General features: G+C 39.0%; 1 protein-coding gene across 13 annotated transcripts in view; it reads left to right on the forward strand.

Moving 5' to 3' along the window:
- The window catches only part of LOC125764280 (uncharacterized), a 153,973-nt gene that overhangs the window by 92,827 nt on the left and 33,285 nt on the right, over window positions 1-27,861 (forward strand). For all 13 annotated transcript variants that reach the window (XM_049428350.1, XM_049428355.1, XM_049428354.1 and 10 more), the window contains one exon: window positions 18,328-18,408. The gene's annotated coding sequence lies outside the window, so the exon portion shown is untranslated. The remainder of the gene's footprint in view (window positions 1-18,327; window positions 18,409-27,861) is intronic.

Raw genomic sequence — 27,861 nt, forward strand, 5'->3', positions numbered from 1 at the left:
TTATGGACGGAATTTTCCGAGTACCCTCGTAGATCTGAAAATTCAATAACAGTGACCATAAAGGCACACGGGTACGTTTCAGCAGTCCAACAACGCTCTCAGAGCCTATGGCGTACGGAATACCTCAGCCTTTGGAAATGGTCCACAGCATTCATTACACGTACTGATACGAAGAACTTTTCGGAAGCAATATTTCGGCCCTCCATGTAGCGATGCTGGTTTGTTGAAAGTTTTCAATGACTGCTACCGTTTGAAAGGTTCGCAGCAGGAACGCTGGTCTAGCCACAATTGCATCCTGAACTACGGATAGATTATTAAGCGCATGCTTGGAGGCTTGGTTATGGATGTATGGGTCTCGTCTATAGAGCGTATGAAAGCCATATGAAAGCGTGATAGAACAGTTTCAAATTTCCATTTCCGGAAAACAGCATATAATTCCGTACCAAAGTGCACTATATTGAGCCTGTACAGAAATGAGTTGTTGGGAGTTGTTTTCTTCAAACCAGATGGCAGCAAGGAGGTTATGCATACTGTATTTAGACAATGCTTAAGTATTTTTGATCCTACTAAGAGATTAATATAAACCGAGCTTTTCACGATTTCTTAGGTTACATATCATCTCTTTCTTCTTGGCATAACGACCTCTAAGGTCACGCCGGCCAATTCTGGCTTACTTATGTTCGATTTGAACGATTGGCAGCGATACGGTGCGTTCCCGCGAGAGGGCGCTTTCTTTTATGAGGTGAGGATTTCGGCTGAGTGTGATGAGTGCCGCCGAACAAAAAGCTCACTGAAGCTGGCCCCTTTTTTCCTATCGACTTAGAGAGAGAGAGAGAGAGAGAGAAAGAGGTAAAGAGCGAGAGAGAGAGAGAAAGAGGTAAAAAGAGAGGGAGAGAGAGAGAGAGAGAGAGATAGAATATATTTTTTAACACGCGCCGAATAAACTAAAACTGTTAAAAGAAACTGCAAAGTGTCGCGCCTAAAATCCGGAAAGAAGTTGGCGATTGATGGACGCAACACTAGACTTGTTTTTACCACGCAGCCGGATAGGTTCTGTCGTTTGGAACCACCGCCGTTTATCACATACCCCACCGGAACGCCCCATATAGGTTACATATTATCAGTGTTAAACTGCTATAGACTAAAATACCTTTTATTTATTAATTTAATGAACTTTTATTTATGTTTTCCAATAAAATATTTTCGCCTATTCCGAACTGTGTACGTCTGTTTTATCTATTCGCGTACCGGATGTTGCCCTATAAGTTAGCAAACTTTAACGTGACAGTTTGTTTAGGAGTTACTTCTATGAAACAAACAACCGCTTGCTCCCAGCCGGTATGGAAAGCGTCCTAGTGGTTTCCACAGTGCTGCAGATGGTTCCGTCGGGATTCATTTTATCACTGTTATCGTTTTCGTTTTGCGCGACGTTTTCGAATTGTTACACCGCGGTTCGCACCAGACACTACTAAAGGCACCAACACCACGGAAGGGATGATGGCAGCAGCAGTAATGAAAATTTAATGTATCAAAACTCATAAACTGTCAGCACCAGGAGAACATTCCCGGTACCTATAAACCGTCCCTAAACGTGCTCCCACACATGTTACGCTCCCCACGGGGGCGATGTGTATCCGCGGGTGAAGTTAGAGAATTATCGACCGTTTGCCGTAACCCTTTATCTTCACACTCATCGCGGCGTGACAGTTCCGTGCACGGAAGCTGCACGGGTGAAAGCTAAAAATGATTGTGATATTTTACATTATAATTTAAACTACTTTAAAGCGTTTTATTTTTTTGTAGAACAATTTTAAACAACAAACGAAAACGCCATTTTGCACGTTAATTATCGTTTTTTTGAAACGCAAAAAATGTTACACAGAAAGTTACAGCACTGTGTAAATATTATAAAAAACATCAACAAAACAAACAAGTTTCCATAATGCGTCATTGCGAAGGTGGCAGAAGAAAAGATTTTCATTTAATTATTTGCACCATTTCTTGCGTCCGAAATGTGTTCATTTGCAGTTTGTGCTTGCTTAATTATGTACCATTTTTCTTCTTACTACAGCAGAAAGCGAGAACACGCGCACGTTGTGCTGTGCGAAGGTGAGAGAATGCGAATTTTTAAATAGGAAAAACTTATCAGATGTACCGTTTGTAGCAAATCCCCCGTTTGCAGTCGTGTAACCACACTGTTTATGCCCGTCCACGATCTGTGGTCTTCTTCATTCGCCGACAAGTTGTAACGTAGTATTACGTAGTCAAATTGAATAACGCAAAGCATTATGACGTCAGCAACAATATCGTTGGGTTGCTAGTGTCTTATACTTGCGGGGGTAAAAAACTTTCCCAGTCTCGCAAAACAATATCCACATTCAGCTTTTAATTCCAGCTGTACGCTAATTAAGAATAATATTTAATATCTGTAGTACGTTTGGTACGTTTGGCGGTACTTGCGATGGTTGAGGAATCATCTATAATAGAAGATGTGCAAATGTTTTATATAAGGTAGATTGTCACCGTTTGCCGGGTTTTTAGAATAGGTGCTTCTTGTGAGGAATGCGTGAATCTTTCGCATGCATAAAATGAAGTTAAGAGAAGTTGTTAAAAAAGAAGGATTTCTGCTTTTGCTAATTAGTAGTTTTTTCATATATTTTCACGTTCTAGAATATATTAACTTACCTTTTTTATAGAGAAATTAAACGTTCCATGAGTACATTCAATTTTTGTTGCTAACTGAATTGTTATTCAGTACCAGTCCAGCACTTGGTGAACATAACAATAGCTGACTTCATTCACTTTTATGTTCTTTGGGTGTTGTCCTTATAACCAGATATCTCTAGGAGCTATTCCGATGCTAGTTTTGGTGAATTTTTCGAAGCCTTTCCTGGCCTTCGTAGGGGCCTACGTGACCCTCAAAAGTCTTGAAAAATTTGAACATAAATAGTTATGTTTAATTTTAAGTTGAGATTAATTTCTTTTTACTTCACCATGCAATATGAAATTATAAAATTAGGTAGCCAATAAATATCAAAAAACAAAACAAGCAATTTTTTGATAATTATTAAATCCATCTGCATAAGCTCTGAAGCCGGGGGGCCAAGACAGTTGAGATATTTCTTCAAACTTCCTAAGTCTCTCGCAGCTGATGCATCGGTTCTGTCAAAACGATTCCTGAAAAGTTGTCTCAAAAAGTTTTTGAGGTTTTTGTCAATGGGCCAGGTTTTCTTCAAAACGCAAATCACTCGAAATCACTCGTGAGTTCCTGAGGTTTTAAGTTCTCAGGAAATCTTCAACCGTCGTTGCGCCGGGTCTTGAGGATTTACTATCCGAAGGGAAAATAGGATTAGTTAACTTAATGGTAAGACAAAATGATATACCCTGACGGGTGGTTATGTCAAGATATTGTTAATTTACAATTTTAGTTTATTACAATTTTAAATTCATTTTTATTTCTTTAACAGGCTTAAAGCTGTTTAACTTTTTTCTGCTAAGTTATGAATTGGAATTTGTCATTAAATATGACATTGATTTCTTATTTTCCATCTACTGGAAGATGATAAATTTGGAATTACTTACCCTTACAATGAGATTTGCAGTACTGTGTACCAATCTCACTAAACTAACTTCTGAATGAGCTTTACCAGAACAAACCACACCAACACCGAATGGCGTCTTACTCTTCTCGGTTATTGAAACTTCTAATCCGGTTAGCATGTCATTTTGCTCCAACCTGTCGTCTATAGCGGATGCTGCTAGCCACAAGCGGTAATTATTTAAAAGCTTTTCAAAGTAATTCGATAATCTGACGAGCAAAAGCTATTTATTATTTGTTTGCGATCGATTCAAAAGATTCGCTACGCAAGACTGTGGTGTAATTTTCCGAATGCAGTTGTATGCATGGTTTTATGTTATTGTGACTATGGTTTACTATTTATTTTATTTTACTATTTACTGATAGAAGTGAAAGATGAAAGAACCTAGCTGCTTGTACAAAGTAAGGATGTGCAGGACCTTCTTCCTACTACAACATCCTATGAATAATCTGTTGTGGCCAGTTCGCATCTTCTGTACAATCTGGTTTCACCCCACCAAGGAATCTGGTTTCACTTCACCATAAAGCGGAAAACAATTGTTAGCCTCGGTCGGCCCTTGCTTTCCCTGCTCGTCAGAGATCAGCTTTTGTGGTTAAAAAACTGGTTCAACTGAAAGCACCCTGCTGGGATGGAGGATGAAGGCCACGGTTTCTATTCTTAGAACCAACTGCGGCTACATGTACAGACAGAACGTCAAGCTATCAGACGCGTGACAGGCCGAGATGTGAAGAAGTGTGCCATCAATCTCATCTCGCGTTCCTTTTTGGGCACGGTCAACGAGTCGTTCCGTACTCTTCCGGCAGAGTGATGTGCAGGGATGTGTTGAACGTCATAGTTTCATCCTCACATCGCAGGGATGTTTTTATATGTGTGCGCGGTGAATAACGATGGATCACACTCTTGAATACCCTCTCGAGTGCTACAGAAGACTGAAGAACAAGACACGGCTGGAAGAGAAATTGCAATAGAGAGAGGATAAATCCATGTGTGTGTGTGTGTGTTTGTGGGAACTATATCTTGAAGGATACTGTCAATGCATTAACGAAAGTGTCTCCATGGGGGAAGCTGCTGCTCAGAAAATCTTCGTGTGAAAGTCGTTAGTTTCTGTCCACGGCAAAATAGATGACATTTGTCCGACGAAGTGTGCAATCATGAAACTCGTAACGCATCGCCCATTACCACAAAATGGCACATTTATCTCAATCTTTGTGTGGCACCAAGGGGTGGAGTAACATTTACTTGGAATTAATTAAAAATGCGTACCGTAATTTGTAAGCTATGACTAATGGTACAACCTTTGCCGTATATCGCATAATCATAGCAACCGAGAGGACATTTTTGTAATTAGTTTTAGTTTGCCGCCGGTCCATAAGCAGATCGTAACTAATGCCCGCGTTCTGGTTCTTTTGAATTTTGGATCTCAAGCGTACGCCCAATTCCAAGTAGATTCGCTTGCAACCAATTCCATCGGAAGTAATGCGAGGAGTTTCATTTCACCGAAGGTTTCTAATGACGAATTGATCCCTAAAGGAATTATCAATCACCCGCAGTGAACATTCGTTCTACCGTTGGAGTCTCTTCGTTGCCGATGTTTTATCGCTCAATACGCAACAAATTCGACATGGGAAAGAGACAAAAAAAGGGCGACACGTGACTTCGTGCCGGTCCCTTCATGCCGGTCCGGTTCGGTGCGAAAGATTAGAAACATGTAATACGCCCCCAGGTTTCCCCGGGTGCACCATTTTCCGAAAATGGCCCATCGCGTACCGATGGTCCCTTGTGCCTTCTTAGGAGGCAGATCTTTCGCGGGGGGAAAAAGTCTGTTCGAAAGTCTTTGGCAGTATGGTTACCGCTGTAAGACGGTTGTGTTACGGCGTCCGATCTGCCGTTCTTACTTTGCCTTTGGCGCTGTCAGATGACTTTACCGTTGGGCACGATAGCCCTTGAGAGTTTGTATTACCTTACCTTTTTTTGGTATGGTGGTTTTATTGAAGAAATCCTTGAAGAATTGAAAAAGAAACAAAGTGTCCGTAATACTGTCGCCTGGATCTTCTCAAAGTTCGTAAAACAGAGACCGGAGGAATGCGTGTCATAATGGTTGCTTAAATTTGTTTTCCCTTGATACGTTTTTTTTTCTTTGCTGTGGCGGTCTTGATCGGGGATTCCTTTTTCGTTCCTTTGCTGATCTCGGTAAAGCATACTGACCCGAAAAATAAAAATCATTCTCCTTCCCCGATCAATGTTCGATGCCTGCAACCAAACGTTTGGTTGACTCTGGTCCCCAGTTGGGTATTATATGGGTCGTGCAGTTAGACCCTTCAAGCTTTGGATCTTTATTCTGAAAAGATGTTTTGTCCTCTGAGCATCTTTTTTTTTTTGCAAATCACTCTTCAGTGACCGATGAACGGTTATACATTAATCTTTTCGATTCGGTTTTTTCGTTGTCCCATTTTCTTTTTGTGAAGGGCACAGAAACGTTTTTTTTCCTTAAAGGTAGTATTTTGAGATGAGTATATTGCGTATCAATAAGGATCATCAAACGTGGTTTTAAAAATAATTGAAATTGCATTTTAGACATATGAGAGTAAACACAGTTGTTGAGAAAAATTATATTGTCAGATTTGTATCTGTGTTTGTAGTACATGACTTTCAACGTATCACGTATGTATTATGTATGATGTATGAGAAGAATAAGAATTGGTTTTGAGTAACAGTTCACTTTTATTCGGTCCGAAGTTCACGATGGATGGCTGAACACTGTTTTCTCGCGTCCTGCTGATTGTCTTTTTAACTGCCATCAGGACGCCAGCACAGGGTGTTTACAAAATATAATATTTCCTTTTACATATTATTACTTTTTTTTAATTCTTTACATTCGGCCGTCCTGACCGCTCTTCAGCCCCTGAAGAATCTAGAAGATACACTTATAACCTTAATCGATCGATTCCATCTCATCTCCTGATAACATAGCTTCTTCGTTTGCGGCGTATGACCACAATTTAATATTGTCGCAACTCGTCGTTGTTATATTTGGCCCTTCGCAATTAGCTGCCCTTTTTACTTTATACCGTCCGCTACGGTTGACTTTGACAATTTCATACGGTCCCAGAAACTCACTAGCTAACTTTCGACCCGCTACGAATTGTGTCCTCTTGATCGCAACTAAATCTCCTACGGCATAAACATTTTCGGGTTTTCGCGATGAATCGTAATGTTTTTTATAGACTTGTTGGGCGTTATGAATTTCATCAATAGCTTTCTTGCGCATTTTTTGTCGTTCGTCATCGAAGTTCTCATACACTTCCTGTTCTAGAAGTTTTACTAAATCTTCCGCGCCCGAAGTTCTCATTCTGGTACCAAACATTAATTCGAACGGTGACTTACTAGTTGTCACATGAACATGTGAATTTAATGCTCGCTGCACCAACGGTACTACCTTAAACCACTTACTAGGATCATCTGACGCCAGCTTTGTCAACACCGATAACATAGTCCTGTTGACCCTCTCGGCCTGTCCGTTGCCCCTTGGCACTCCCGTTGTGCATACGACGTGCTGTATACCATGACGGTTAGTATATTCACCAAATACGTTCGCTGTGAAAGCTGAGCCCCTATCGGTTATAACACGAGCCGGATAACCGAAGATTGTCGACCAGCACTCCAACTTCCTCAACGTCTCATCGGCTCCAGTAGTTTTGGTAGGGTATAACCAAACGAACTTGGAAAATGCATCGACCATGGTCAAAACGTACTTGTATTGTTTTCCCGTAGCGTCCATTGGCCCTACGTGATCGAGATGAAGGGTTTGCAACGGCTGATCACCCTTATCGATGGCATACAGGAACCCTTCTTTTTGTCCCAACTTCTTATTGTGAATGATACATTTCACACAACTATTGAGGATCTGTTTTACTTTGTTCTCCAAATGTGGTATAAAATACTTTTGTTTAATAGCGTGCACCGTTTTATGATATGCAAAATGACCTTCATTATGAGTGTCCGATATTAATTGTTTTTCCATATCACGTGGAATAACTAAGAGATCCTGTCCTTCAACACACTTGTATAAAATTTCACCTTTCATTTTATAGTCCGCATATGGTCTGTCCTTCAAAATTTCGCAAATAGCTTTTGTAGACTCATCTCTTTGTTGACTTCTTTTAACCCTAGCCGTCACATCACACGTTATCGTCATTGTTAATCGAGGGTATCGACTAAGGCAGTCAACATGTTTTAATTTGTCACCCGCACGATGTTCCACTTCAAAATTGAATTCTTCGAGGTAAAGTACCCACTGCGCCACCTCTCGGGGAACTTCCGTTTTCTTGAGAGTCTGTCTAAATGCGTTGCAATCTGTAACAAGTTTGAACGTTGTACCTAGCAGATAATGTCTAAACTTCTTTAACGCAAGGTAGATCGCCTTTGCCTCCAACACATAACTATGTTGCTTAGCTTCTGCCTCTGTTGTCTTCTTACTCCAATAATACACTGGATGCAGTCCCCCATCAAACCATTGCAACATTGTCGCTCCAAATCCTTTCATGGACGCATCTGTATGCACTTCTGTTTCGGCATTTCTGTCATAAATTCTCAGTATCGGCTCTGTTATTAGCAACTGTTTCAGAGATTCAAACGCATTGAGTTCACACTCCCCCATTCGGAATTCTTCATTCTTCTGCAATAGATCGGTAAGAGGTCTAGCGATGAGTGAATACTTCTTAACAAACTTTCGGAAAAATCCCGTAAGACCCAGAAACGACTGTACCGCCTTGACATTTTTAGGTACGGGAAAGTGTTTAATAGCCTTCGTTTTTTCTGCTCCAGGTGAAATCGTACCCTGGCAAACATTGTGTCCGAGAAAATGCACTGATCGCTGCATAAATTTACATTTTTTCCATTTTATAGATAAACCACTTGCAGCCGCAACCGCTAACACTCTTTCTGTTTTTTCTATACACTCTTTGTCTGTTTCGCCGTGTATCACAATGTCATCCATGTACAGATCCATCACCTTTTCGTTCACCAAGATTCTGAATATATCGTTCACATAGCGAATGAAGACGGCGGGCGAGTTACAGAACCCAAAAGGTGCGCGATTGAATTCGTATAGGCCTTTTTTCGTGACAAACGCAGTGTATTTTTTACTATTCTCCTCCACAGGAACGTGGAAAAACCCATTTTCTAAGTCCATTATAGTAAACCACTGCGCTGTCTGTAGCCTTTCCAGCACCTCTTCGATCACCGGGATAGGAAACCCATCCTTTAGGACCATTGTGTTCAGTTGTCTGAAGTCTACGCACACTCGATTCGTTCCATCCTTTTTCTTTACTACTACTACGCGACTAGCGAAATTCGAACACGACGGACGCACTACACCTTCCTGCAACCATTCTTCCACTTGCCTATTCACCGCTTCTTCTTCCGAATATGCCAAGCGAGCGGGTGAATGCCTAAATGGTTGGATGTTCTCGTCGGGCACAATTTCTAATTTCACGGTACTGTTTTCCTCGTTACTATCACTACGAACCACTTTATAATTGTCGATATATGTTTTTATGGTTTCACGATACTTCTCTGGAACCATTATTTCCGGATCATTGTCCATTTCAAAGTAATTAGACAAAAAAACACCATCTGCGCCGCTTGTCTCTCTCTGCTCACCGCGCGGGATCAGCTTTACTCCATCTTTTGTAATTTCAGCATTGACAAGCTGCAGCGACTCTCTTCCTACCACGACCTCATATTTCATTGTACCATCGGGTACGATGAAAAAAGGCACTTCTCTGTAAAATTGGGAGTTTATGAACACGTCCGTCGAAATTCTCCCTTCTGCACGAGTGCGCTTTCCTCCGAACCCGTGCAATTCCACGACCAGGTTTTTTACGGGTGGAGCTCCGATCTTGAGAAAGGCTGCTTTTGTGATTAGATTGAAATAACAACCACTATCAAATAAACTGTACAATACACAATTGCCGATCTGTATGCTCACCGTGGGTTCCTGATCGTCAACGATCAAATTTGAATTGGCCACCTTGGTTTTATTTACGCACTCGTTTGCCTTGTGCCCAGTTTGTCCACAGCTGAAACATTTGGGACGCGACGCGTTTCGGCACATTCTTGCCTCGTGCCCTGGCAAACCGCAATTGTAGCATTTCGGTACAATGCTTTTAGTATTGCATGTGCTGGCCAAATGCCCCATTTGCCCACACTTGTAGCACTTTCTACCGGCATCTTTAATGGTTGCACTATCTCTTCCGCCACGTGCATTTGGCAGCTGCAATCTCATTGCTTGATACTTTTTCAATTGTATCTTAAGTTCTGCCAGATTTGCGGCACCCATCAAGCATACTTTGTTTCTAGGGTCATCGTCGATGCCCTGGACGATGTATTCACAAATGGACTCTTCGTCCATATTCCCTCTCTTCGCAATCGCCTGCATCGCGTACACGTACTCGATATACGATTCTTCTTTTTTCTTCCTTCTGCCGCGCATCGCTTCATGGACATCCACACTCTTGGTTTCTTCACGAAATTCGGCCGCAAGCGTATTTTTAAGTTTGTTCCACGAACACAGACCACTGGCGCTACTAACAAACAATTTCGCTGGACCTGCAAGAAGCCGCTTACCATACACCAACTTCTGTAGATCGGTCCAACCCAACAATAGCGCGTTTTCCTCAAACTCAGCTATAAATTTAGCAACATCGAGTCCTTTGCCATCACCTGTAAATGTTGGCAGTGCGTCTTTAACATCGTTGAAGTTAATCATAGCAGGCTTGAACACGTCTGACATGGCTTGCGCATCCGCGAATTCGCCCATGGTGGTCGAGTTTAGCAGAGTGGGTTCAGCACCCCTCTCCTCCGCTTCACACAGGTTGGCTATTCGTGACGCTAACTCTTCTTTGTTACCTGCCGTAGCAAGGTTTTTCTCTTCACATTTCTTAACCAACCCGGTTCGCGTGAAATTTTCGACCAACTCCGCGATCTTGCTCGATACATCCATTGTTCTATATGTCGCACACAGCTCTTACTAGGAACAAGCACTATTCTGACGCGCACGACTACTCTTGTGCACACAGCACAAACTCGCGCACACCGCGCTGAACGGGAACACGCAGTATCCCAACGCACACAGTTACTCTAGTGCACACAGCACTAATTCGCGCACACAGCGCTTACCGGGAACACGCAGTATCCCTACGCACACAGCTACACTAGTGCACACAGCACTAACTCGCGCACACAGCGCTTACCGGGAACACGCAGTATCCCTACGCACACAGCTACACTAGTGCACACAGCACTAACTCGCGCACACAGCGCTTACCGGGAACACGCAGTATCCCTACACACACAGCTACACTAGTGCACACAGCACTAACTCGCGCACACAGCGCTTACCGGGAACACGCAGTATCCCAACGCACACAGCTACTCTAGTGCACACAGCTTAAATTCGCGCACACAGCGCTGACCGTTTCTTCCGGGAATCGTATCCCACTTCTGACACCAAATGAGAAGAATAAGAATTGGTTTTGAGTAACAGTTCACTTTTATTCGGTCCGAAGTTCACGATGGATGGCTGAACACTGTTTTCTCGCGTCCTGCTGATTGTCTTTTTAACTGCCATCAGGACGCCAGCACAGGGTGTTTACAAAATATAATATTTCCTTTTACATATTATTACTTTTTTTTAATTCTTTACATGTATGTGAGAAAGAAATTAGAATTCACAAAAAATCAGTTTATCAGGATAGCCGATAAACTTCTCCCCACTCGCTCGCACTCATCCTAACGCTCGCGCTCACTCTCACGCTCACTGTCGCTTACACGCTCTCGTCACCCAATTTCACATATGTTATGTATGTATTACCATCTTTGAATTTTATTTTAATAATATTACGTTTAAATAAAAAAAAAATTCTGGATGTTTACAATAAAACCGATAATAAACATTTTTACACTGTTTTTGGAATATTATTTCACATACATTTGAAGTTGTTCGCTGTTTAAATAAATAGTGTTTTAAAAAGCAAATAAAAGGACATACAAAACTTACACCTTTTTATTATTCAAATGGGCAAGAATTCTACCGCCAATTGAAGCTATGGTGCAGAATAATCAAATTGTAAACTTGTCATACAATCGGCGAGTGACGCCCTTGGTAGCGTTTAACAGGTTTTGTGCAAAAAAAAAACAACAAACTTTTCACTTTGTTTCCATGCAACCTCGGTGGCAAATAGCTTTTGCGTAATAATTCCAAAGCAGTCAGCCACTATTTTCGCACTGCATCGTTGAATTGCTTTCTTCAATACTTCAAGCCGACAAGACTTTTGTTACCGCTCGCTAAGGAGAAAGTTTTGTGAATGTATTTACATAAATTTCACCATCATCGAGTGTTTTATATGCTTCAAGTCATCGGTTCTAAGACGTTCCTTTTTTATGAATATGACAGTGTGTTTCGGTTTTTTTTGCTTACTTAAAAATCAGATCACATTTTATATTTTTCCCATGTAATAAAAGCAGGCAAAATATCTTTTCCAAGATCAAGATAACGGATAAGGATGCAGCCAGCCACTAAAAAGCACTAAAAATCACATTCCAGCCAGTAATTTATGCTCACATAATTAGTTGTTGAGTGTAGGAACGTGTTCGAAAGAAGGAAAATTATTTTTTTCAAGCACAACTCCATTAGCATGGACATCAGATCAACAAGTACTTTAAAAGCGAGAAGAAGAGCGTGTAAAAAAAGGAAGCACCAGAGGAGTGAAATATAGTGAAACAAAAAAGGAACGATAAGAAAAGGAAAAGGAAGAAACAATCTACATGGTTCAATTTTGTACCAGATTTTTGCAAATATGCTACTCAGCAATATTATACTTCAGCAAATTGTGTCCTCACCAGTGAGCTTTTGCCGTCGATGGCGGCAGTAGCGTTGGCGGGGGAAAAAAGAAAGAAATGGTGAACGGCGCTGTGGAATCGTGTTACGAAACACGACAATATACAGCCGTCCACCACTTGCCTTGGGGCTGCAAGAAGCATCAGAGCATATTTTTTCCAGCATTAATACGGTTGCAGTGCGGCGCACGGATTTTTCCTGGGTCCGGGAAGACGACACACCAATGGAAAGTTAAATTAATGTATGAAATCAAATTTCAAAATCATCGCAAAAGCCATTTTAGAGAGCATTATTAAATCGTATTACGTCCCATTTTGGATGTGTTGTGTCGTGTCTTCGACTAATGCTCAATATGTAGTTGGTATTGTGGTGCCTTTTTATGTTGTTGCCTGTTGCCGATAAAACTTAAACTGTATGCTATTTAGTATTCGAAAATGTTTAACAATGCCTAAGCATTGAAAGCTGCTTTTATGGAGGCAATTAAGCTATTTTGGAAATGATACGGAGATCCATCTGTGATACAAAACGTTTCAAATTGAATTTTCTTTTCATTGCACATCATTGTGGCAATAATTGTGAATTTGTTCATGGCAAAAGGTGAAGAGCCATTTTGGAGAACCTAGAAAAGAGTCATTTTTTTGCGCTTGTCTTCATGTTTGTTCGCGTATTGATAACATCACTGTTGCAGGCTTTCCGTTTGACTTCAGGTCAAAGCAAGGCATGACACACACACGCCGGGCAGCTGGAAGCAAAGAGTACGCCCCGAAGCGCTGAAGCATGTACGTGAAAGGCACGCGCCGCTTCTCATATCGCTGTGACTTTGATGTCAGCAAACCGAAAGCTGAAAAGCGTGCTTCTGTATGATCTTCTTCGTCAACGTTGTTTGTTCTGCTCAAGTGTATTTCACTCTATTGCCAGTGCGCTACCTTCTGCTACTTGGTGTCTGTAAGCTTTCAGGAAAATAAAAGCAAACAAGAAAAGCTGATAGCGTATGACATGGCTCGGGAGTTGACGGTGTAAGTGATTGGAAGGTTCATAATTGGCGAAAGATGCCGGAAAAAGTGTAGCACAAAAATGGCAAGGGATCATCGGCAACCGATTTGCACATGGTTCCAGTGATTGCCATCATGTGTCAATGTCTATTTTTGGTTTTATGCTTCATTCTACACAAAAAGCTTGATGCAACGCCCCGCCGGATCCAAGGTATTAACAAGGAGCCTTTATTTTCATTATGAAGCGGAAAAAAGATGGAGTTCAAAATGGCGCATGGTTGGCATATATTTTAAAAGAATCATAAATCATGCTGCGTGTTGCGTATCGTGGTCGAATGGAGCGGTTCCAAACGAATACTACATACCATATACTCAATCACGAGTTTACTCATCAAATTGGGCATAAAATTGGATTTTTTACACTTGCTGGCTAAATTTGATCTACAGATACGTATGAGAATAGCCTAATAAGAAAACCGAACCGAAAATCTACTCAGTCTGCTAGAGCATGACATTTGGTGGAAAAATATGCTGCGTTGGGCACTCGCTTCTAGTTACTTGTCGCGGAGAATATCTTCGTTCTCGTGAAAAGCTGCTGCCATATGCATTTGTAAGTGTGTGTGTGTTTTTTTTTTGGAGCCATCTGTACATCTTGTGAAAGCTTAGTTTGACTGTTAAAGTAAATTAGAGGCCAAATCAAATTTAACTTATTGAGTTTGTGATGGATATATTTCCTTCCGCACATGAAGAAGTACGTTTTTACATTGCCTAATGAAGTTTTGCCGTGTACACGTGAGCCAAATTGCTTTGAGTGACAATTTGTTTGTTTGATGAATAAATGCTATATTAGGAATAACGTGGAACTATTTCGAAACTGTTTTGTTTGTTTTTGAAATGTTTTTTTTTCACAGCAGTTTATTTCCTATTTTGTATGAGTTTCTATTCTTTTATATAACGACTTTCGATGCTATTTTTAACCTGTTTTCGATATTTACGATACAACCGGCCATCTTGGAAACATCTTCATATATTGCCATTTTCTTTCCGATCGATAGCTGTTTTCAGACTCAATACCATTGGATTGGATTTTCGTTCCTTTATTGTAACGCACGAATGAATTCCACCAGCAAGTTCTCTTTGTGATGCTTTGTGAGAATTCAGTGTCGAAAATTGTGTTCCCCTAAGGTGTCAGAGAGTATAGCAGGTGGAGGCGCACCTGCGTTGTTGAGGATTTGGCACAAAAATTGCTTCACTGGTCAGCGGCTAGAAGTTATTGCGGCTTCAGGGAAAATGTTTACCTTTTGTGCTGCTTTCCAGAAGGAAACGAAACTTACCGCTCTTCCTATGGTACGTTAAAGTTTTGGAGTGACGTTTAGAAGAATGTGGATGGCAGCAAAAAACTTTGTCTTCCTTCGAGATATCTTCTTTTCTGGTTAAGGGGGTGGAGGAAAAAACGGACGTTCAACGTTCAGATAGCACGTAGATTCACAGGTCGCGGAAGTTTATCCCCGATAGTAAGCAGAAATGGCACTTGTGCCAAAAAAGGTAGCAATGGTTATTCATAGCAAAAGACGTCAAGTTGATGGAGGAGAAGGTAGTGTTGGTAGTATACCATTTCTCGCTAAGTAATATCGACAATTGGTGAAAGTTTCCGACACTGTTTTGCTTTCATCGGGAGTGCATTGATGCTTGCAAGCTCTGGGCTTACGATGGTGTGGAGTACGGTAAATAGCATATCCGCTACCACACACTTCGACACAGTTTGTTCTGTTTAATGGTATACGGGCGAAAGAATATGCTGCTGCTGTGCTGTTAAAAGAAAACAAAAACCAAACTGCCTGTGTCACAACCCATCAGCTTGGCATTGTGAGAAGTTAAGTTAAAGCATCAACCGTTGACATGCCGCGTGAGCAAAGATTACGTTTCGGGTGTACAAAAAGGCAGTTTATAGTTCTGTCCATGTAATTAAACAACTTTCAAGCGTTTTGAAACACATTGTAATGTAAAACGATAGAACAGAAAAATTGTATTTATTTCGTATACGTAGATTTGATTGAATTAATTTTCTTCGAAAATCATGAACATAATTTATTGTCCATAACATATTTGTCCGTTCAAACAAATTTTTATTAATTAAAAAGCCCATTTGTCTTAAACACAAAAAAATAATAACGTCAACAAGTGGAAGAATGAGTATCGATTCAACTATCATTCGTGATCTGTTTGCATCGTAGATTATAGGGAAAATTCTTTCGCTAAATAATCATAAAAATAAAGATCATCCTCTGCCATATTAATCCAATTTACCTTTTTCCCATCCCATCTTCGACATTTCAATCCTCAGCTAATAAAAGAAAAAAATAAACAGGAATCCTGAATGATTTCAAATTATGTACCAATTATCCTCAAATTAACTTCTCAACGGTTGTTGTGAACGAAACAAAAAAACTCCAAACCAAAAAAGGCTTACATAGCCTTCTAAACGATTGTTGAGGTATGAACGCAAACAGAGTTTTTATGTTTTTGCTTCACGGCTCTTGACAAAACAACCGAATCAAAAAAAAAACAACTAAACCACAAATTCGTTTGTGGTAGTGTTTTTTTACAACGAGTTTTTATTGCTTCCCATATTAAGGCAGTTTTTTTGTAACAAAAAAGAAACTCGAAAGTGTTTTTTTCCCCATACAGAGTAGACTCACATTCGGATGGACATTCCGTTGTGTTTTAGGTGCTTTTCAAGGGATTTGATAAAGGATAATTTAATAAAGGTCCATTTCGCTGCTCAGTTTTTGTTTGGTTTTGGAAAATTTTCAACAATTCCATCACGTTTTGTTTGACCGCTAACGCTTTTCTAGCGTTTCCGATGGTCTTTGTTGATTTGTTATGTTACTGAATGCAGGGGTAAGCTAAAGTAAATAAGTTAGATCAACAGTGATGGAAACATTTATTGCTTCTTAATCGATATTGTGTGAAAAAATATTGAATTGTGTGCTTTAAAATAAGAAAAAAAATGATGATTATGTTGTTAGTAAAATGGGATGAGTCTTATCTAGTTTTATTTTTGAAATAAGAAACGTTTTAACAAATAAAATACATTTTTAATGTACAGTTTTTAAAAAAATAAATTTTGTTCATTAAGCTTTTTTAAGCTGTAAAGTTGTTAATTTTAATTGAACTTACAATCAAAATTATCCTGAAACAAAAAAAAAATCCTATTTGATGGAGACGCATGGTGCCGCTGAAGCGTAGTACAAATGGAGACGCCTAGTTGTTTGTACATTCTACACATAAACGTAACATCAAAAATACGCGCTAAAAAGTGTCACAGATGGACTAGAAAATAACATGAAGCTATGCGTCGCATTTGAAGCCAGAGACATTAAATCTTAAATATAATGCGGGTTTTAATTCAATCAATTTATAGTACACATAACAATCATTCATGCATGTGCTGTTCGAAGGATTTGATAAACGATAATTTAATAAAGGTCCATTTCGCTGCTCCGTTTTCGGTTGGTTTTGGAAAATTTCAACAATTTCATCACGTTTTGTTTGACCACTAACGCTTTTCCAAAGATAAAATAAATAAGTTAGATCAACAGTGGGACAGATCACGGCTTAAGCTTTTTTTTGTATGCGTTTTGACGTTTCGAGGCTTATCCGCTGTCAGTTCCCCATACAAATCGACATACAAGTTCAGCCTAGGAAATATGGATTAGAAAATTTTTCTGATGGAAACTGCTCGATTAGCTCGATCAGCTGCTCGACAAATATGTAAACAAACCAATTTGCAAGCAGTTCAAAACAGGGTAAGGCCATGTTACACATATGCTGAAAATGTAAACAAATCAACAAATATCCATAAATGCACATAAATTTAACACGTTTCAACATGTAATGTGTTGTTAAAATTAATTAATTTAAATTATTATTTTTTTTCGTTAGAACGGCGTGGTCGTATTGACTTATTTTTTAACACGTAGCCGGAAAGTCATTCCTTGCCCCGGGGGTTTGGTCCGAATGGGATTTGAAATGTGTATCTGAATGGTAAACGCAACGGTGTTAAATGTATTAAAACGGTATGAAACGACACATGAAACTGTACTTTCAAACTACGAACCTTTGCGCTACTGTATGCTACTGTTTTCTGCTACGTATATTTCAGAGGTGTTCTCATTCTTTATCATACAACAGCAGCATCCAGCCTAACCTTTTGTGCATCATGCAGTACTTTACTTTGATTAATACCGTTGCGTTTACCATTCAGATCTCGATTTCAAACTCAAATTTATTTTCCTCATATTTTGGTTCAGTAAAAAATACCTTATGTTGTTCTTAACGATACAACCCGGTACCTTTTCACTGCTCGATATCTGCTCGATTATCTGACAGATGCCGGCTTACAGCTTAAGCTTTCTAACTTAAACCGTGATGTGCCCCAGTGATGGAAACATTCATTGCTTCCTAATCGACATTAAAAAAAGCATTTAATTTTGTGCTTCAAAACAAAAATGAAAAAAAGGTGATTGCGCTGATTATTTTAATTAAACTTACAATCAAAATTATCAAAAAACAAACAAAATATCCTATTTGATGGAGACGCATGGTGGCGCTGAAGTTTATTAGAAATGGAGACGCCTAGTTGTTTGTACATTTTGCACATAAACGTAGCACTAACGATAGGTATTAAAGAGTGTCAATAATATTAAACTGTGCGTTGCTTTTGAATTCAGAGGCATTATAGTAATTTATAGTACATATAAAAATCATTCGGCCCTGATTTTTAGTTAAATGCTCTATAACATTATTAAGCTCATTATTTTCTATTTTATTATAGGTAAACGAAATCAACATAATGACATGGAAAAACGGAAATTGAACATGCATATCTGTACATTTATTCATCAGTAAGCAATCGGTAAGTAGAAAGGAACATAGAAATATTCAACTGTGAGATAATAGATAGGTGAAAATAGCAAAGTTGGAATAAGTTTTTGATTACCCATTTGATGTTTGTTCAAGCATTTTTGCTTTCGTTCAAAGCATCTAAGCTTCAAAAAGCTGTTTATTCAAGGAGAAACAGACTACACTAATGGATTGTGGAACAATTTTCTCGAAAACGAGTAACTGCCATGCTACAAAATTGCGTTGGGACAAAGGAAATAAATACTCTTGATAGAGCTTTCTGTGTTACTTGCTGTGGGAATTATCAATAATATTTCTAAAAAGTGATTTTCATAATCTATTTTGTCCATTTTCTACATTAAAGTTTAGTTAATAATAGATAACATTAGTTAATAATAGTAATAATAGTAATAGCTAATAACAGTAAAGCAAAGGTGAGTTAGTACAAAAATAAGGAAATAACGCTAGTACAGGTGAAGGAAAAAAAATAACATCGGTAATGTTAACAGGCTTCTAATGGTTGTAAATTACAATGCTGATATAAGACTTCATTGTGTAAATTTCTTTTCCGCCAATGTCTGATGACGTTCGCATTCTATCGGGTTGCGTTACTTTTGATTGCGGAAGGATTTGCCGCTAAAAAATTCCGTATCCAAAGTACCAAACCCTTGTTGTTTACGGTGGTAACGCAGCCATAGGATTTCGCTTTATTTTCTATTATTGTTTGTGTTTTTTTCTTCTATAATCCACCGCTCACTGACGTCAATGATACGGACAATGAGAGCTACTAGAAGGTAACAATAGGCCCCTCCGAGAAGAACACGCGTGAACAACTGAATCGCAAATAGCATCTACCGACGGCAAATGAAGGGTGTCGATCTTTCGTTTCAGCTTGCGTAGCGATTGTGAGCTGGCTTAATGACATGACTGGCGGTAATTTGTGAACGGGGTTTTTTTCTTGGAACATGTCTTGCCCTAGGGATGATTTGGACATGTTGTGAATCGGTTACGGATTAAGTTTTCGCCTTTAATGCATAAATGCTATTTTTAGCATTTCTTTGTGATTGCTGTTAGTCTTCATTTACTCTCCCTAAGGCAGATAGTGCATGAGAAAATCTTTGTGTTTTCCTTAATTTATTTAACATTCCTTTAGTCACATAATTAAACTTTCTTTTGTTAGTAAATTTATATAAAAAAATATATTTACATCAATAAAATATCGAGCACAAAGAACAAACTCATCGTTACCTTTTGTTAGCAAGGCTGAGTTAACATTTAACGACCCCAAGTGCATCTAATCGATTGATAGACTTATGCACCACTGAAATAGTGGTATTTCATTTGCATCTATCAAATTGCAAAACAACCTTCCGATATCGCTAACATGAATAAATGGGAGTTTTAAAGCAAAACGTAAAGTTTCTCGGGGAAGAACTTTCTATGGGTTTCGCCAGGTGAGCCAAAATTGTTTACAACTTTCACGGAAATTGATTTTTGAAAAGTGTTTTAACAACACTCACCACAGTTAGCAAAGTCACAGTGGTGTGGTATGTGGGCTCCAGCCAGCACTGGTGCCGCTGCCGAGTTTTATCGATTTTCCACGCTGCGAAAGGATTCAATGATTCAAACGTGGCAAAAGGGCACACTTAAAGCGTCAATCAGTTCAATCTACTCGATTACCGGTTGCTGTTGCTGTTCGGTATGAACTTTGTGGTACGGCGGTTGAAATTGGTGTCTGGTGTGGATTTGCAAGCAAAACATTGTTTGGAAAACAACTTATTGCGTTCCGTACAACAAAGAGTAAATCAAAACAGGAAAGTGTTGATCGAAAAAATTAAGCTTTAGTCAAATCATTAATTGATTGTTAGAGCGATGGTGTGAGTCAACATGAAAATAAAATATTTGTATTAATTATTGTTTTTTTTTAAATTTTTTCTTGATTATTTTTCTGTATTATTATTGATGATTGATTATTAATTTAAAAATTCGTTTATATTTTAAAGTAAATTAAATTACTATTTTAATCTATCTTGTCATATTACATTTAAATGATCATTTGCTATTTTACACTTGCGAGTAATGGAGCATAACAAACTCATTAGTTCGATTTCAAGATTCAACATATTGCAAATTTTATTACAGACCGATTATTCAAGGCTTTCGTTCTCACTTTTCGATAACACATTTATTTATTACCCTGCTGTGCACAAATGTAATGAATCCATTTTACTTTGGCTCACTGTCGGCTTTCACATTTCTCTGCCCCTTGTGTTGCATGTCTTCCCAAAAAAGAAGATCCACTACAGAGCCGTGAAGGATTAAATTTCAATTAAATTATGATTTATTTCTCGTCCAGCCGACTCAAAACCCCGTGAACGGTGGTCCCGGAAGTGCTTCGTTATACATTCGGCTACGTCCCGCACGCGTGCTTCGGTTTCTTCTACCCCCTTGAGATTGAAGGTGGAGTTTTCCACGACCACGGTTATCACTGTCAGAAGTGGTTTCGTACAACTCCATTTACACCACACTGGTGGAGTGAAAATGGTGGCCAACCATAGAGCTTACGGTAGACGTTTTGGGGTATTACCGAGGTTTCCCATTTCTATCTTACTGTGCTACCCCGTTGGTGGTAGCCTGAACGTCAATGGCACATTCGTACGGCACTTCTTTCTTAACTTCCGTTGTTCTTTTGCCAACACACGGGATGTGCACACCGAGGATGTACGTGCTCGGCAAACAGGGGGCTTAAAGTGTGGGCAAACTTTAAGAAGGCTATTTTTATGCGACTCTATCGGCCATGTTGTTTGGGTGGTAGGGGTGCTGGAAAATACAAATGAATCATCCGCGCCTCCATAATTGAGGGAAGAAGGTTTTTATAGAATTTGAGATACGGTTCACACGAAGGTTTGATTAATTTAAGGACTAGTGATTATACCTAAAAAAATAACGCCGGAAGTCAATTAGTTAGGGTGCCTTTAGAGTGGAAATTCCAAAAAAAAAAAACCATTTTGAGACATATTTTCAAAAGCACCTTAAACCATCCATTTTCATCCTCTTTTGTACAAGTAAGTTCTATAGATGCTTTTATATTCATTCAACAATTGATATCGAAATCGATAAATCCTGTGCTTCTTAGCAAATCGGAATCTCAATTAGTGATGATTTTTAGTCATTCAATCGGTACGTAGGCTCAAAATTACCAATCATAAATCGTTTTATGCAGTTGACTCTATATCCGGCCTAGATTTTAATCGATTTGATCACCTGTAGCCGAACCACAAAGAAATGATGAAAGGTAGATGAAAGCATCATTTAAGTCGTTTTCGGTACTTCCTTTTCTCGATATTGTAGTCTTAGAATAAAAAAAGATAACTTTTTGGCTCGTGGCGTTCGAAAAAAACAAAATTACAAACACAATCGATTTGAAAGAAGATTTTAATTTTTTCATACCATTTTTCACCAGATTAAATCGCTTTTGTTGCGGAGCGAATATTTCGCTGCTAGTAAAAGAATGAACTTGTGTTTCCGCTTTTCTTTTATTGGTACTCGTGAAAAGAAAAAGACAGAAATCGTAGAAAATTGAAAACATTCACCCCGAGGCTACGCTAACTTTCGATGGTGGTGCTACTGCGATGCTGATGCCGTGGCAGTAAAACGAAGACAAATTGCCACATTAATTCGTTCGGCCATTTTCCGGTTTCCTTGTGCCATCCGTTCGTGTGCTTCGGTTTGGAAGGTGCTGTATAGAAGGAAGTTGGCTTTTCTTTTTTTTTGTTAAAAGGAATCACGCATCATTGCACCCGCATCGAACGACTGGCGAAAGCTGACTTTGAAAGCGTACTCCGTTATAAGCGGATTGTGGGGCAAAGTTGTACAGGAATTTTGTTTGTATATTTTTTTTTCGTCAGAGAAAAAAAAAACAATTCAATGAAAGGAATTTTCCTTTCTGTTTGCTGTGAGAAAATGCAGCACGAGATTGAAAGCAGTGGGAATGCAATTCATTTCAAATATGTGCTAATTGATGTGATCAATGATTTGTTCAAAAAAATTCCCGATACTAATAGTGATTTTTGCCATGTGTTGAATATATTTTAAAATCAAAATTGGAAATAATTTAGTGATGAAATAGTCTTAATAAGATGAACTTGATAATACAATGATACGATCTTTTTGCTATACATGAAAACGCAAATGATAGGGTGCGGCGAGCCCACTTTAGGGAATCGCGCAAGTGAATATGAAATAAGTTAGAATACGTTAGTGAAAATGCCAAAATTGATATAGTTCTGTGTGCCATTGATATGGAATGTCAGATTCATACGATTGTTGTTGTTATGTTTTTCTTCGTTACGCTGATAATTATTTAAATTTTCATCTCAATTTTCATGAAAAGTACGCTGTTTGTGATTTATTATTGTTAACAATAATTTTGAATTCACATTTTGTAAATCATTTGTTTAAAATTTTGTTAAAAAAATTATATCTGAACTCTTCAATTCTCCCGTAAGTAAACAGCCTGCTCATTTGACATTCCATATCAATGGCACACGATACTTCAACGATGTTGGGTGTTTCCATATCAATCTCGTGTCTTTCATATTCACTTGCGCGTTTCCCTAAAGTGGGCTCTACGCACCCTATCATTTTTATTTCCCTGTAAGCATACAATTGGGCAAAGTCAAAAAAGAAGTCCAAATGCAAAATTATTAGAAATTAGAAGGTAACTTTAGATCACCTTGCAATTTTTTTGCTTGATATGTTGCTTGTAATATAAGTGAAATTCTGCTTGTATAAAGCATAGTGGAAAGTGGTTATTTCAAAGAATCTTCTATTAAGTGATACATTTCATCCTGTTTGCTAGGTTAAAAATCACGCCGCTTTTACAAATGTGTTCAGTAGCTGTTAATAGGCTCCGCTTCCAGTACTAAATAAATAGATACCATCCCTTCTTCTCTACCTTTTGATGCTTCGTTCCGAACAGCTTACCAACAGGCCGTTTCATTTGTCTGGTGGGTGGAAATGATTTACAAATGACGAAATAGAAACCAACCATCAAGGATGGATATATTTTTTTGTATCTGTGAATGGAAACCACCGCCGGCGATGATGAAGAATAGGTTCAAGTATGTAGGACGTTTTCCGGCTGCTCCGTCGTCTGTTCCTAGACATCGTTATCTAACAGCCACCTGTCGGAGATTGCAGCTTTCTTGCCATTTTTTTCCTTGCAACAATTTCTATGCAAAGAAGGCAGTGGGTTTTGCAGAGTTGACTTAGCTGTCGGGACGTTTGTAAAACAGGATTTCCTGCAGGGGGACTGGTTTCATGGAAAACACGTCCACCACTGAATGCGCAGCGGTTCCCCGTGCTTGGTTCTGCTTCTGTGACGTTGAATCGTTGGAGCCTCAATCCGTCCTCAGTGTTTCTCGCTTTTCGAACCGGGGGCTCAAAATTCATTTGTCAAAGAGAAAGCTCTCAACCATTGCAGACGCTTTTGAATGGTCGGGTAAAGTCTTAGCTTAAGCCCACATCGGTCGGTCGCTTCGTACGGTTGTGCGAAAGTTCTGCTTTGCGATGCCGTACGGGGTAGGATGTGTACACTCACTACCTTTGCATCCTTTTTTTTGAATAGATGAGCACAACAACAGGCGAACGAAGGCGACATTGCTATTTAGCAGCAGTATTGAAAAGTGTGATGTGATGAGCGGTTTGCCATAAAAGGAAAGTTTCCTCTCAGCTTAGAAACAACGGTAGCCTGACCTGTTTTATCGGGTTAGAAACAAAAACCGACGAAGAAAGAAAATTGAAGTCACCCTGAGCAGTAGCGATGGGTTGATTATTGTTTGAAAAACAATGAAGTTTTGTATTGGAAATGTAAGCGCAAAACATTAAGCAAAGGACACAAGTGAAGGATGGAATAAAATTATGTTTTTCATTCACAATACTGTTGATGGAATATCGTATAAATTGATCGAACGACTTATTGATTATATTAAAGTCTATTGCATTACAATTGTGCTTGTCCAGAAGTAAACTTGAACTTAACACTAGAACTACCGGAACAGTCATTTTGACTGAAACGCTTCATTTGCATCACATTATTTTTTGGTGTTAAACAATCCTAAGATAATTGAAATATGAGTTTTACATATATTTTCTATTTCTAACGTTCTCCAATAAATAATAAAATATATTCCAACTCTTCGAAATTGTTAAAAAATTAACCACGAACGAAAAAAGCTTAAAACGCTTGATAGTTCTAGTGTTAATCTTAATTTAATCATGTTTAATTTTTAATGCTAATGCTGCATCATGTTATTTAAATACAAATAAAACAATTAAAATATACTTGCGCATATATCCTTTTACAAAAAACAAAACTTTATGTAATAGTGAGTGTTAATTCCAAAATTCTCACAAATGTTAACTTGTTGTTGAATGGAAAGTGTTAACATTTACAACCACCAAAATTATGCTTATCCAAATGCAATAGAACTCTAAGCTATTTACAACCTTAATTTGAACCAATTGGAGGATGGAGCGTAATTAAGCATTTAGTTGGGAATTTTACTAATTAACTTAATTATTAGCTTAATTACTTTGAACAACTTAACAAACTTTGGAACTATTGCAATGATGCTGCTCCATTACTGAACTCTTCCCAAGCTTTGTGGCTTGTTCCTCGATTTCAAACTAACCGACAACGTTTTGCGGAAAATCGTTTCCAAGTGTCATGAAGTTTTATTGAAGTGACGTTTGTGACACTAAACGTACGGTTGTATTTCTCGAATCGGATTAAAGTTTCGTCACACGTCTTTGTAGCAAATTAACTGTTAGAGGATTGCTACAAGATTTCACGTAAGGGGTGGATGTATGAGACGTTAATGAGGTTAATTGTGAGATAATTTTTTCTTAACTGTACAAATTATATTGGTTTTCTGTTACTGCTCAACAAAGTATTTTAATTTATTTCATAGGGATGAAATAACTAAAAGTTGGGAAAATAGGTATTTAATTAGAATGTGTTGATTAACAAGGGCTTGTACTTTAATTTTTGTAGATAAAAACTTTTTTTTAAATAGTCACATTTTATATAAGGTAGTTGCTATTTTATACAATGCGAATTACAAGTTATGTAACATGAACATTTTAAATCATGCAGCTTCACCGTTGAAAAAAATCGAATCTTGTGGATAGGCAAACGAATCTATCAGCATTTTTACATTTTCCCTGGAACACCATACTACAACGCAAATCGACTGCCTCGATATCGAACACAGCCAAAGGCCCTCTCTCTCTCTCTTCTGTTCCCGCGTTATTACGCGATGTGTTAATATTCATGACTGTCAGCCATTACCTACCACGACATACTCAGGGTGTGCTCCGGGAATGAGGTAACTGTTCCGATTCAGCCCTCCGGAAGGTCAGGCATGATGACGATGCCCATGCATAAAGATGAGCAGCGAAATAAATAAACTAGAACGAGACATTCGGGCAACTCGTCCAGCGGCCGGATTTACGGCGGGTAACCAGAACAAATCATGTGGAAGGGCGATTTTTAACTCTTTTCCTTCTGCTGATACACCACACGGAAGGCGATCTGTGGTGATGATCAATATTCATCTCATGATTGGTGCAAATCGTAAAAAAAGTCTGAAACCAATTCTGATGAGTCGAGCGTTCTCGATTTAATGTTCCATCAGCTGACAGTGCATAGTCCGTAGGTCAGCGCGCGATCGTTTCACGTCACGAGACGCCAATCCCAACCCTTGGGAACGTAAAATTGAAGCCCGTTTTCCAATACCCTGCCACTGTCGTCAGCGATACGTGGTTTACATTGTGAAATGGTTTTTTTACTTGTGTTTTCGTTGTCTTTTTGTCTTTGATGCAATGATTCAAAACCAGCTTAAACGAAAGAAGAATGGACATAAAAAATATTCCCACCGATGAAAAGGTTGTACCGGTGCTAAGTTCGTGTACGTTCGATTATCCTATGCTAAATCTGTAATCCTTGACTGATAGCGGTGATAATGTGTTACGAAACGCCATTGCAAAGATTCGATGGATTTTGGATAGATTGTGCAACAAAAAAAAATCTTTAACAAGCATGGCTTATAAAACGACATTGCTTAAAAACGTTCTTTTACATTGCCATGGTTTTTTTTAGTGGTAAGAACTCCGGAGTGGATCCGCAACTCCGACATAAAAAATTCGGAGTACACTCCGGGAAAATACGAGATTCACTGCAGGAAAATCCGGAGTTTACTCCTCCGGGGTTGACTCCGAATTACTCCGGGGTTGAGTCCGGATTAATTCGGAGCTAAGATTAAATCCCTCCCTCTTCGGTCACTAGTTTTTAAGTATACAAATGTGAATTAATATTTTGCTTTATGTTGGGTATTTTACAGGATGTAATATTTGTAATAAAATTTAAAATTTAGCAATGTTTATTAGTGCAACTTTCAATATTTAGAATTCAAAAATTGAAAACACCTTTAATGATGGTGTTTCTTTGATTCGTCCCTTCTTTAAAGCCACTATAAACAAAATCGACGAGCTCTATCTTCTACTGACCATCGCCAACACCCTTTTTCTAATGATAAACAAAGCTCCAATTTTCGACAGCTCTGTCCGAAGTCGAATACGAAACGATGAACCATGTCATGGTACGCACCGTTTGGTTATCGTTCTTGTGGCCGATCATGATTCAAACACGAAAACGTTACACAAATCAATGTTTTAAAGCATTTTGGTGTTCGTTCGACCAAAAACCCCGTTCCAAGACGCAGCCCTGGTTATCCAGGAACACAGAGAGAGATAGAGTTACATTCGGACTCGGATACTTCATTTCCTTTTTTCAGTAAATGAAAGAAAAATGCACACCCTTTCATTCATAGGTGAAATAGCGCCAACAGAAGGGATTTAGCTAACTGACAGAACCGTTGATTTGGGTTGATTTCGCTTTAAGCAAACCATATCCTCCGTACAGCGTCAGCCATAGCCCACCCATACAAACCCTAAATAAATGTTGGATTAAGCGAAAGATACACACATGGACACACCCGTCCAACTTTCCCGAATGTGGCTACTAAGGATGATCCCGTCCCCTTTCCCAAAGGGCAGCCATGTAACACGGACGGCGATGATGGTTTGGAATATTTAGAGTGAACGCTTTTGTTCGTTCATCTGTTTGACAGAGTTTCTATGCTTTCTTTGGACACGCTCCCCAGAGATCATCAGCCGGGTAGTCCCGCCGGGCACAACCATAGTGTGTCCTACAGCCCGGAGCGTGCGATGCCAGGTGTGGTGAGAAATAGGAACCGTTTAGCACCTTTCAACACTTACTTGCGCTCTGCTGAACAATCGACATTGTTGGATGGTAATGCCAACGGTAAAAATATCTCATCCGGCAATTCGTTTGATTCCGTTCTTTGATCCTTTTTGAGCAAGCAAGGTGTTCGAGCCCAGA

The sequence above is a fragment of the Anopheles funestus genome, chromosome 2RL, assembly GCF_943734845.2.
Source record: "Anopheles funestus chromosome 2RL, idAnoFuneDA-416_04, whole genome shotgun sequence".
Taxonomy (NCBI): Eukaryota; Metazoa; Arthropoda; class Insecta; order Diptera; family Culicidae; genus Anopheles; species Anopheles funestus.